This window comes from Lolium rigidum, chromosome 1 (genome assembly GCF_022539505.1).
Source record: "Lolium rigidum isolate FL_2022 chromosome 1, APGP_CSIRO_Lrig_0.1, whole genome shotgun sequence".
NCBI classification, from domain to species: Eukaryota; Viridiplantae; Streptophyta; class Magnoliopsida; order Poales; family Poaceae; genus Lolium; species Lolium rigidum.
Window position 1 is genome coordinate 160,842,721 of NC_061508.1, and position 11,380 is coordinate 160,854,100.

At 48.3% G+C, this 11,380-nt stretch overlaps 1 long non-coding RNA gene across 1 annotated transcript; it reads left to right on the forward strand.

Annotated features, from left to right (window-relative positions):
- The first annotated feature begins 522 nt into the window (after window positions 1-522).
- On the forward strand, window positions 523-10,858 carry LOC124682662. The gene is made up of 3 exons (XR_006996364.1): window positions 523-675; window positions 768-889; window positions 10,839-10,858. It is a non-coding gene; the product is annotated as an uncharacterized LOC124682662 (long non-coding RNA).
- The last annotated feature ends 522 nt before the right edge of the window (window positions 10,859-11,380 follow it).

An 11,380-nucleotide genomic window follows, 5' to 3' on the forward strand; every position in this document is an offset into this window, starting at 1 on the left:
TGATGGCGAGTGGGTCGTCGTCGATGCGGAGGAGGAACTCGAAGCAGCGCTCCTCCTGCGAGGACGAGGAGGGCGCAGGCGACAGCGAGCGTGGGGCCGTAGCTGCTCCACCACGACGGCCCCTGTCCCTTTATGTAGGGCGGCGGCATGCGGTGGCCGCGGGACACGTGGTGTTGCCATTAACGTGGTTGACGGAGGTGGGCAGCCGCTCGGCAGCCGAGGCATCGTCGCCATTAACGTGGCGCAGAGTGCCGAAGCGACGCAGCGGCGCAGTCGCTGGCGCGTTTGAGAAGACGCATCGACGCAGGGTCGCTGCCAGGCGGGCCCGATGAGCGGACGTTTCCGGACGTCCGCAGAGACGCATCCGAGGCGCATATTTGGGCCAGGTTTGCGTCTCCGCGGACGACCCGGTCACTTTGCGTCGCCCCGCTGGAAGTGGTGCCAGACGCATTTCCGGTCACGGCAGACGAAAACGGTCGCTGAGCGTCTGTTTGCGTCGCGCCGCTAGAGATGCCCTTACTACTCGAGCCATTCTACTCGGGCAAGAGAAGGAGAGGCGCTGGCAAATTAGAGCTAAGTGGGGCAATGGGGAAGCAGATTCAAGAGCATGTGGAGGATGGCGCAGGTACTTCTCTCTGTTGGCGATGCTACTCCGTTGATGCTCTTCTTGTGATGGTACTGGTCTCACCTGCATCCCTCTCTCGGCACTTCTATTATTTTGTTGCTTCTCCTCTCATGGTACTTCTCTTTCTGCAATTCTGCTTCAGTGGCAAGACATGTGGGGGAGAATCCTTTTACTGCGGATGGAGAAAAGAGATGAGAAGTGAGATTCTAGAGGTGTGCTCGAGTAGAATGGCAGAAAGGAAAGGGATCCAGCTGACACTAACGGGTATGTTCTTTGTAGCTCTTCCCTGTCTGGCTAATGTGAAGTACTGGAATAAACTATGTAGCAAATAGCGATCCAAATCCTGAACTATTGGTGTACGCTGCTGTTAGCAGTTTAGTTCTGCTACGCAGATTTGAGTTAAAATAAATTATCACATTGAGGAAACCCAAGAAGAACAAACTTATCTAACACAACATGACACTGTGAACTAACTCCCCTTGAATAATAAGAAAGCCATACAATAACATGAAATAGAAACGGCAGCCTTCTATACTTATTGACTTATTAACGAACCATCACTGGTGGAAAAAGGGGCTTTGGTCGCGGTTGGCAACTGTCATTAGTCGCGGTGGCGCAACCGCGACCAAAGTAGCGCGACTAAAGGCCCCCCCCTTTAGTCGCGGTTCCTTACGAACCGCGACTAAAGGCCCGTCCACGTGGGCCGCAGGCGAGCGCTAGGGCGGAGGACCTTTAGTCGCGGTTCTTCCGGCCAACCGCGACTAAAGGCCTCCGCAGGGTTTAGGGTTTAGCCCCCTCCCCCTAAATCTGGTTTCTTTTTAATTTGTATTATTTTATTTCTTTTGGGTTTTAATTTTGAAGGAGTTTCACATATTCTACGGTACTCGTATACATACATGCATATGAATGTACAATTTCAAACAAATTTGAAATTAGAACCAAAAAGAATTCAAGAGGAATATACAATATATATTCAATATCGGATGACCATATACAATATATATTCAATATCGGATGACCATATACAATTTTGAACAAGTTAGTTACAAATTCTTGTGCATATAAAGTTCTACGTCATCGTAATAGTGTTCTCCTCTAGGATCGATGACTTCCTCGCCAACCATCCAGCCTAGTTCCTCTTGAAGTGGTCGGAAGCGAGCTTCCGGACTAAGCGTCTTCCGGAGGTTATTCCTCGAGATGTTGTTCTCACACTTCGGTCCCGCTCATTGCAGTATCTCCGGATCCTCTCACAAACATAGTATCCACATAGATTGGTCCCCGGTGGCTGAGTATCCCCAGCCGTCCGCACCGCCATTTTAAAATTTAGCTCTTTTTTGAATTCACCGACCTTGGTATCTACGAACCGTCTCCAAACCCTACGAGGCAAAGAAAATTAAATAAACAAGAGAGTTATTAATTAGTTACTTGATATTAGGAAATGATGAACGAAATAGGCCGATCGATATAGAGCGCAAATGAATGAAAATAATTACTTTTGCATCATTTTTCTCATGTCGCCCCAAAGCGCCGGATCCATATTCGGAGAGTCGTGGACGAGAACCGAGGAGGTCTGAACTTTAATTACCATAAGAATCCAAAGTGGAACCCGCGGACACGATACATGCACAATCATGCATAACTCATCGATTAGCCACATACCATGCATGGAGTAAACAAAAGAGAATGTGCTCAAGACGTAAACACTCACCCAAAATGGTAAGGAAATAGAATATCACTTTTCTCGTTGTCTGTTTTCTAATAAACCGCCACAGGTCTTCCTCCACGTCGGCGGGGTGGTGTTCTAACACATATGAATTAACGATGTGTGGGTCAATGAACCCAACATCATGGATTTTCCTTATTCGCATTTCCCGCTTCTTCATTCTGCATAATAGCGTACACAACAAGATAGTTAGGACAATATATATATATATATATAGTGCAGTGCAATGAACGAGATGGGGTAGAAATTAATAAATCACTTACGGAACGTAGCAACTGATGATAGATTTGTCGAGGTCGCGCAGATTGAACAGCTGGAACAATTCACTCAGAGGAATTTGTACCCAGTAACGTTTGAAGTGATGCTCATATTTAACTTCCGCATAGATATAGTCTTTGGCGTCTTCATGTTTTATGTAACCCTTGTACCAATTTAGCAGACCTTTCATTTGTCGAGGTAGATCCTCTTCCCGCACAGTGCTCGATGAGAGGGCCATTCTTCACATATGTAAATACTACGTCCTTCATTGGCGCCTCATCAAGGCCTAACAAAGGCACGAAGAGTGATACCTAAGTCGGCCGCTTGTTCTCCGGCACTCGTTGCGCTCAATCCATAGCTGCCGCAGCTGCTATGATATCGGGGGCATCCGGACCGGCGGCTTGCACTATGAGCGGGGCGATCGATTGTTTACTTTGTTCCCCGAGCTGGGCAACTTCTTTCCCCTTTCTAATTTTGTCTCGGCCTCGTCCTCCAAGGCTTTCTTCTCCGCCTCTTGGTTCCTCTTGAACGCGAGTGCTTGCCTACGAAGTTCACGTAAATAGTCGTCGAGCGATTCTTCGCGGCTTGGGACGGTGTGTTCAAAAATGACTTAGCCCACCGCTTTTCCTTGTCGAATATACCGGCTTGGGCTCGCCCTCTATTTTCTTCTTGACGCTCGCCTTCCATTTCTCTAAATCAGCAGCCGCGCCCGCCTCGACTTCCTCGGCACTACTTTCCCAAGGCCTCGTGGGGAGAGGCTTCAGTGATACCTCCGGTACCTTTGTTTTCTTAGGTACGTAAGGGTCCGGGTTAATAACCCAGACCGCTTCGCTTCTTCGCCGGAGGTGGATTGGGGGCGGTACCGGTGTCCGATCACCCGCCGGACGAGGACCGGGGGCGGCGTCGGCCGACGTGAATGAGGTGTATTAGGTGAAGCACCACCGCCACCGTCACCGCCACCGCCACCGTCACCGCCACCGCCACCGCCACCGTCACCGCCACCGCCACCACCACCACCGTACGGGGGTGGACTTGTTGGCGCCTCGCCCGGAAACTTGATAAATTTCTTCTCGCCATAGAATGAACTCGGCGCTTGACATGTCCAAGTCTTTTCACCCCTTCAGGTGTAGCAATGTCAATGTCCAGGTCCTCAAACCCTTGGACTATCTCCTCCACCGTGACACGAGCATAGCCATCTTGAATGGGGTTGTTGTGGTGGAGTGCTCCAGGTGGTAAAGCACTGCCGATGGCTACCTTCATGGACATGTTCCCGATAGGATAATACAGATGACATGCTTTCATCTCCTTTATATCGTCCACGGGGTAGCGAGGAGGCTCCGGTGCAGTAATTTCGACCACCAGAGGCTCCGGTGCAGTAATTTCTATCGTCGGTGCACCAGCCGGTGAGGCCTCCGTGGAAGCCACGCCGCTTATTCTCCGCTGCCGGCTTCCGAGATCCATTGGATGATCTTCATGCTGCGCCCGAGCTGCCTCTCTTTCGGCTACTAGTACACTCACGGTTTTCTTCATCACATCCATTTCCGTTACCAACCGCGCCACAACATCTTTTTCCCGATCCATCTTTCTCTTACGGCTTCGTAACCGTACGGGTCATCGTTCGGGGAACCCTATTTTCCACGGAATGGGCCCCATGCCTCGTACACGTCCTCCGTGTTCGGATTCCCGAGGGCTTTTGTCGTGGCGTCGTTCTCTCCGTTGAACTTGATCTTCCCCTCTTGAGCATCCCTCATTGCCTCAATAAGCTTTTTGGTGGGTGTAATTATTTTGCCCCGGTAAACACACTCCCTCGTCTCCGGGTTCGCCGATCCCCCATGCCCGTACCACCAGCCTTTTGGCCCTTGGGTCCCATCCCTCCGCACTCGGACGGATTCCTCGCGCCCTCAGCCTCGTTCTCCATCTTCTCCCACCTAGGCTGCCAAAAGCGATACCCTCCCGGCCCCATTTTATGATTGTACTCCTTCTTGGCCGCATTTTCCTTATTTTTTTTCGATAGTTCAAGGAACTCGCTCCGATTTCTTTTGCTTCACAAATTCTGGCCAATCATGTTGCGCTTCTCATATTGTCCTTTGAAAACCGGAGTCTTGCCCTGGTTGACAAAGTCATGGGCTAGATTTTGCTTGTATTTCCGGAATGCGTTGGCCATCCTAGAAAGAGCGAACTCGTTTGACTAGCTTGCGCCTCTTCTTGTTTTCCGCCGTTACCCTCCTCATCGTATTTGCGGTATTCCGGAGGTAGAACGAAATGTTCCATAAGCTTGTTGAAGCAATCTTTTTTTCTCTCTTATCGACAAAAGTGAAACCAACACGTGCCTTCTTTGGCTCATTCCACTCCCGGCGGGTGATCGAGACGTTGTCTCTAACAACGGCTCCGCATTGGCCGACAAACTTGGTGGCGTTCTTGCTGGGCTCCAGCGGCCTCGCCGGCTGCTTCGTCGACAACATCGATGGTGCATGTTTCTCCCGCTTTCATCGTCTTGGTTGCGCCACGCTTTGACGACGACGTACTCGATTTTTTCGACGATCCGGCCGAGGGCTAAAATAAGAAAGAGAGTCGCGCGCGTTAGTACACACACATTTATTCAAATCGCTTAGTTGTATCACCGTACGCTCAATATGTATATATATATACCTCGGCGCCGGAGGTGGTTGCTACTTCCAATTGAAGATCGTCGTTTATCGACGTTTCTTCGGCATCATCTTGCCGACGGCGCCCTTCATCTTCACACTCAAGGTTCGGATAAGAAGAGATATCATCTTCTTCTTCTCCGGTCGGCACAAATTGAATATCGCCTTTTATGATGCCGAACATATGGTCTTCGGCGTCCGGATCATAGTTGTCCGTAATCGGGTCAGCTCTATCGTCCGCCATATGTCAGTCCCGAAAACATGTAGTCAAAACAAATTAATTGTGTATATGCCAGCATTATCATATCTCTTCTACATATAAAGAGAGAGGGCGACGAGGGAGGCGAGAGGGGGGACGCAGTGATCGCGTGACCGAGAGAACGGTGGTGGTGGCGAAAGGGGGGACGCAGTGGACCGCGTGACCGAGAGACCGGTGGCGGTGGCGAAAGGGGGACGCAGTGACCGCGTGACCGAGAGACCGGTGTGGCGGTGACCGAGAGGGCGGTGCCGGAGCAGTGGATGGAGGCGGTGGCGGCCACCTACCAGGCTGGAGAAGGCGACGCGGACGACGACCTCGAGCACCTCGAGTCGATTCCTTCTCCTTCGTGTGGGAAGTTCAGCAAGGCGAGCCGAGCTATTGAACATAGCTTAGAGGTCCACCAGACTTCGAGGGACGGCGTGCTCGTGGCCGCGGGGATAGAAATCAGGCCATCGCCGTCACTACCCGAATGAATTTTTGGAAAAAGTGAGAGAGACTCATGCTACAGTTGAATGCCGGTAGGTAATTAAGGTGGGCTAAACAAGACTAATTCGATGTAAAGACGGTAGCCACGCGTATTTGTGGTCTCGTGCAACAATTACTGGAAAAGTGATGTTTTATGCAAAAGTATTTTGTGGTTGTCGTTTTTGCACAAGTGCCCCCCAACAATTGGTGTTGCAATTTTACAATTTTAATTAAACAAATTTTACAATTTTACAATTTTAATTAAACAAATTTTACAATTATAGTTTACAATTTTAATTAACAAATTTGTGAGTTAATTAATAAAAACAAAAAAAAACAAAAAATGGGGGCGCCGGCCGGCCACGGCCCCTGCGCGCTTCGTTTCTTCCCTCGAAGTCAATTGAGTCAATTGAAATTGTATTCCCTCGAAAATGGACACCAAACACATCACGGGTAATATAATTCACATGATTCATTCAACAAAGTTTGGTACAATAAATTATTACACATCATTTCTTCCCTTGTGTCCCTGCTTGCTTACGATTGTGCCGTATCCATGGAGCATCCTCATCATTTAACTTAATGCTTGGGTCGGTGTTCACTTTGAAGGGCGGAATTTCAGCAAACATATTATAATCTTCTCGACATGTCCGTCTTGTCCTCCACTCCCACGATGTTTCTTTTCCCCGAAAGAACAATGTGGCACTTTGGATCATCGCATGATGTACTCGCTCGTTTTCTTATCTTTCCGTTTCCTCGGTTTGCTACTCATGTCCTTCACATAGAAAACCCGAGCGACATCTTTCGCTAGGACGAATGGTTCGTCAAGGTAACCAAGATTGTTGAAATCCACCATTGTCATTCCGTATTGCCGGTCCACCTTTACCCCACCTCCTCGTTAGCTTGAACCATTTGCACCGAACAAAGGGACCCTAAAGGAGGGTCCATAGTCAAGTTCCCATATCTCCTCTATGTAACCATAATATGTGACCTTTTGCCCATTCTCGGTTGTCGCATCAAAGCGGACACCACCGTTTTGGTTGGTGCTCTTTTTATCTTGGGCGATCGTGTAAAATGTATTCCCATTTATCTCGTACCCTTGGAAAGTCGTTATAGTCGAAGATGGTGTCTTGGCCAACATGTACAGACTGATCTACAACCTTATTGTCACTCATTAAATGTTTTCTCAACCAACCGCCGAAAGTCTCCATGTGGGCCTTCCTAATCCAGGATTCGAAGCTTCCTGTGGTTGTCCGAGCGTAAAATATTCTTGTGTTTCTCAAAGTACGGAGCCACCAAGCCGGAATTGGTCGAACCGTGTGGTGTGCTTCACCGGAGAATGGCCGTCCATACATATCATTGATTTCCTTCCGATCATGCCTTTTCCACTTAGTCTCCCTCGTGCCGCGATTGAGGAAGACCAATCGGCTTAAGGTCGTGAACAAAGTCAACACAAAACTCAATTACCTCCTCATTTCCATAGCCCTTGGCGATGCTTCCTTCCGGCCTAGCACGGTTACGAACATATTTCTTTAATACTCCCATGAACCTCTCGAAGGGGAACATATTGTGTAGAAATACAGGACCGAGAATGGAAATCTCATCGACTAGGTGAACCAGGAGGTGCGTCATAATATTGAAGAAGGATGGCGGGAACACCAACTCGAAACCGACAAGACATTGGATCACATCGTTCCGTAACCGTGGTAGAACTTCCGGATTGATTACCTTCTCGAGAGATTGCATTGAGGAATGCACATAGCTTCACAATGGCTACTCGAACATTTTCCTGCAGGAGCCCCTCAAAGCAATCGGAAGCAATTGCGTCATAATCACGTGGCGGCCGTGAGACTTCAGGTTTTGGAACTTTTTCTCCGCCATGTTTATTATTCCCTTTATATTGGACGAGAATCCCGACGGGACCTTCATACCGCTCGGCATTCAAAAAAGATGACCTTCTCTTCTTTGGTCGTAGCGTAGCCGGCACGACCTTGAAACCGTTCCGGATGCAGTGTCATCGTGGTCTTTCAAACTTTGCCGGTCCCCGCCGTGCTTCCTTTGTATCATTTGACTTCCCATACACGCCCAAGAAGCTTAGGATGTTCACGCAAATATTCTTCGTAACGTGCATCACGTCGATTGCAGTAGCGGACTTCTAGGACTTTCCAATATTCTAGCTCCTGTAATATAGATTTCTTCTTCCACATGGCTACGTGCCCGTCGCCTCCCTTCGGAACCGATTGTCCGCCGGACCCTTTCCAAAGATGACTTTCAAACCCTTGACCATATCAAATACCTCAACGACCAAGCAGTGTTCCGCAGTGCTTCGGCCGGTGATCTGCCTTGCCGTTGTAATGCTTGCCTTTCTTTCTTATCGGATGACCTTTCTGAAGAAATCGACGATGCCCAAGGTACACGTTCTTCTTACAATTTGGCAAATGTACACTTTCAGCCTCATGTAAGCAAGTGCGTGCATGCATTGTATCCCTTATTTGACAGTCCCGAAAGGTTACTAAGAGCAGGCCAATCGTTGATGGTTACGAAAAGCAACGCTCGTAGGTCAAATTCCTCTTCTTTGTGCTCATCCCACACACGGACACCAGGTCTGCCCCACAGCTCGTAAAAGCTCATCAACTAATGGCCTTAGGTACACATCGATGTCGTTGCCGGGTTGCTTCGGACCTTGGATGAGCACTCGGCATCATAATGAACTTCCGCTTCATGCGCAACCAAGGAGGAAGGTTGTAGATGCATAGAGTCACGGGCCAGTGTGCTATGGCCGGAGCTCGCTCGCCAAAAGGATTCATGCCATCCGTACTTAGACCAAATCTTATGTTCCTTGCGTCGCCTGCAAAATCTTTGAACTCTCTGTCGATCTTTCTCCATTGCGTTCCATCTCGCGGGGTGTCTCAACTCCCCGTCCGACTTACGGTCCTCTTTGTGCCATCGCAACAACTTGGCATGCTCTTTGTTCCCGAACAGTACGTTTCAACCGTGGTATTATAGGAGCATACCACATCACCTTGGCGGGAACCCTCTTCCCGGGTTTCCGGCCCTCAACATCGTCACCAGTGGTCATCGCCTCCGATCTTATAACGCAATGCAAAGGCATACCGGGCATTCATTCAAATTCTCGTATTCACCGCGGTAGAGGATGCAAGTCGTTGATGCATGCATGTATCTTCGTAACCTCTAAACCTAGAGGGCAGACAACCTTCTTTGCTTCGTACGTAGTGGCGGGCAACTCGTTATTCTTTGGAAACATATTCTTCAACATTTTCAGCAAGTTTTCAAATGCCGAGTCAGCCTACACCTCGCTCGTGCCTTCCATCTCAAGCAAATCCAGCAGTGCAGCCCAGCCTTTTTCGTACCATCATCGCATCCGGGTACAGCCGCCTTCCCGTGATCCTCTAACATGCGATCCAAATTCTCCCTCTCTTTTTCAGTTTCGCAGCGTCTCCGTGCATCAGCAATGGTCCGACCAAGATCATCAACGGGATCATCACGTGCCTCTTCTTCACCTTCCCCTTCACCTTCCCCTTCACCTTCAAGCATCCTCCATGAAAGTATCACCGAAATGAGCAAGATAGCTTTCATCATTGAAATCATCCCCTTCTTCATCTTCTTCCATTATAACCCCTCTTTCTCCATGCTTGGTCCAACAATTATAGCTTGGCATGAAACCGTGCCGAAGCAGGTGCATGTGAACATCTCTTGAGGAAGAGTAACCATTCCGATTCTTACATTTAACACATGGACAGATAACAAAACCCCCTCGCTTGTTCGCATTGGCCACTACGAGGAAATCTTTCAAACCCGCACCGAACTCGCCGGAGAGTCGGTTACCGTACATCCATTGTCGATTCATCCGCATTATTATAATATAAAATATATAATTAACCATCATGCATTTGTTAAACTAACTAGCTACAAACAATATAAATTAAACAATGAACTACACACACATGCACATTTTATCAACGACACATCAAAGGTTCAAGTTGCTAACCGCGATCGAGGAGGAAAAATAAATGAGAAAGCTCAAGTGTGGCTCCAACACTTCATATCATGTTTGTTTCATGCTCTTGGGGCATTTCATCAAACACCTTATGTGCATAAGAGGAACCAAAAGCAAACCTAACACCCACTTGTGAAGCTTGTGAAGAGAATGGCACCAAATGGCTAAGTGTTGGCTCGCTGGGTGGGTATATATAGGGAGGGGCTTTAGTCCCGGCTGGCCCGGCCAACCGCGACTAAAGGCCTTCGGCACCTTTAGTCGCGGTTGGCCCGGCCAACCGCGACTAAAGCCCCCACGTGCACCGGCTGGCCACCGAGCGCCCGGGCCCGAGCTTTGGTCGCGGTTCGCCTCCCGAACCGCGACTAAAGGTACCATTAGTCGCGGTTCCTGCAGCGTCGCGACTTATGGGGCTCACCCGAAGCCTGTTTTTCCACCAGTGCATCTCCAGTTGAGTCTTCAAACATGATCATGATCCTGCAATTACTTGTGAATGATAAATCTTCACTCTATGCATAGAAACCATAACTACCAAGTTATGTATGAACCTACCATAGTAATACCTAGACAGGAAATGTTCGACCTATAATTACATCAGCGAACACATCAAGCAATAGACACTTGCACTGGCTCTCTAGAGAGATCTGGCCCAAAGCACTTACATATTATGGCAAAAATTTGATCCCCGCCATGGTATGTATAACTTCAATTGAAACACACCATGCAGTACACTTGTAAACACTAATTGCAATGCCAAGATAAGAAGTGCTATCATTTGTCGTTGTAATATGTCTCTTCACTGAGGCAAATGGAGCCAAAACATACTCAACTATTGGCACTGAATTTAGATTGCAGGGAAGGCCAGTTAATTTGGGTGGCTACACAGCCAACTGAACCATATTGAGGTCTCCATTGTATTAGATCAATTTCTCAGCTGGTAATCCACTCCTCAAATGAAACAGTTAGCATCTTATATAAATACATGAAGGAATCTGCACCATCTCCCCCCGCTGGATTTTCCAGTTTGGGTGATTGGGTGTGCCCTCGAATGTTCTTTCTTAGCAGCGAATATACGGAAATCAACACAACTGGCTTTTATTTATAAATTTTTTATATTTGTGTCGACCATGGTTCAAACTATGTGTTAGTTTGTGTAAACCATGTTCCTAACTATGTGTTAGTTTGTCTAAAATCATGTTTCAAATGTAATATTTAAAACTATGTTTAAGAAAAGAGAAAAAAAGAAAAAAAATACGTCGTCCCGCTGGAGCAGACCCCAGACGCAAAAGAACGTGCGGACAAAAACAGGTCATTTTACCGTCCGCACCGCGACGCAAAGGACACTCGCGGACATTAAAATGCGTCGCGCCGCTGGAGATGCCCTAACAAG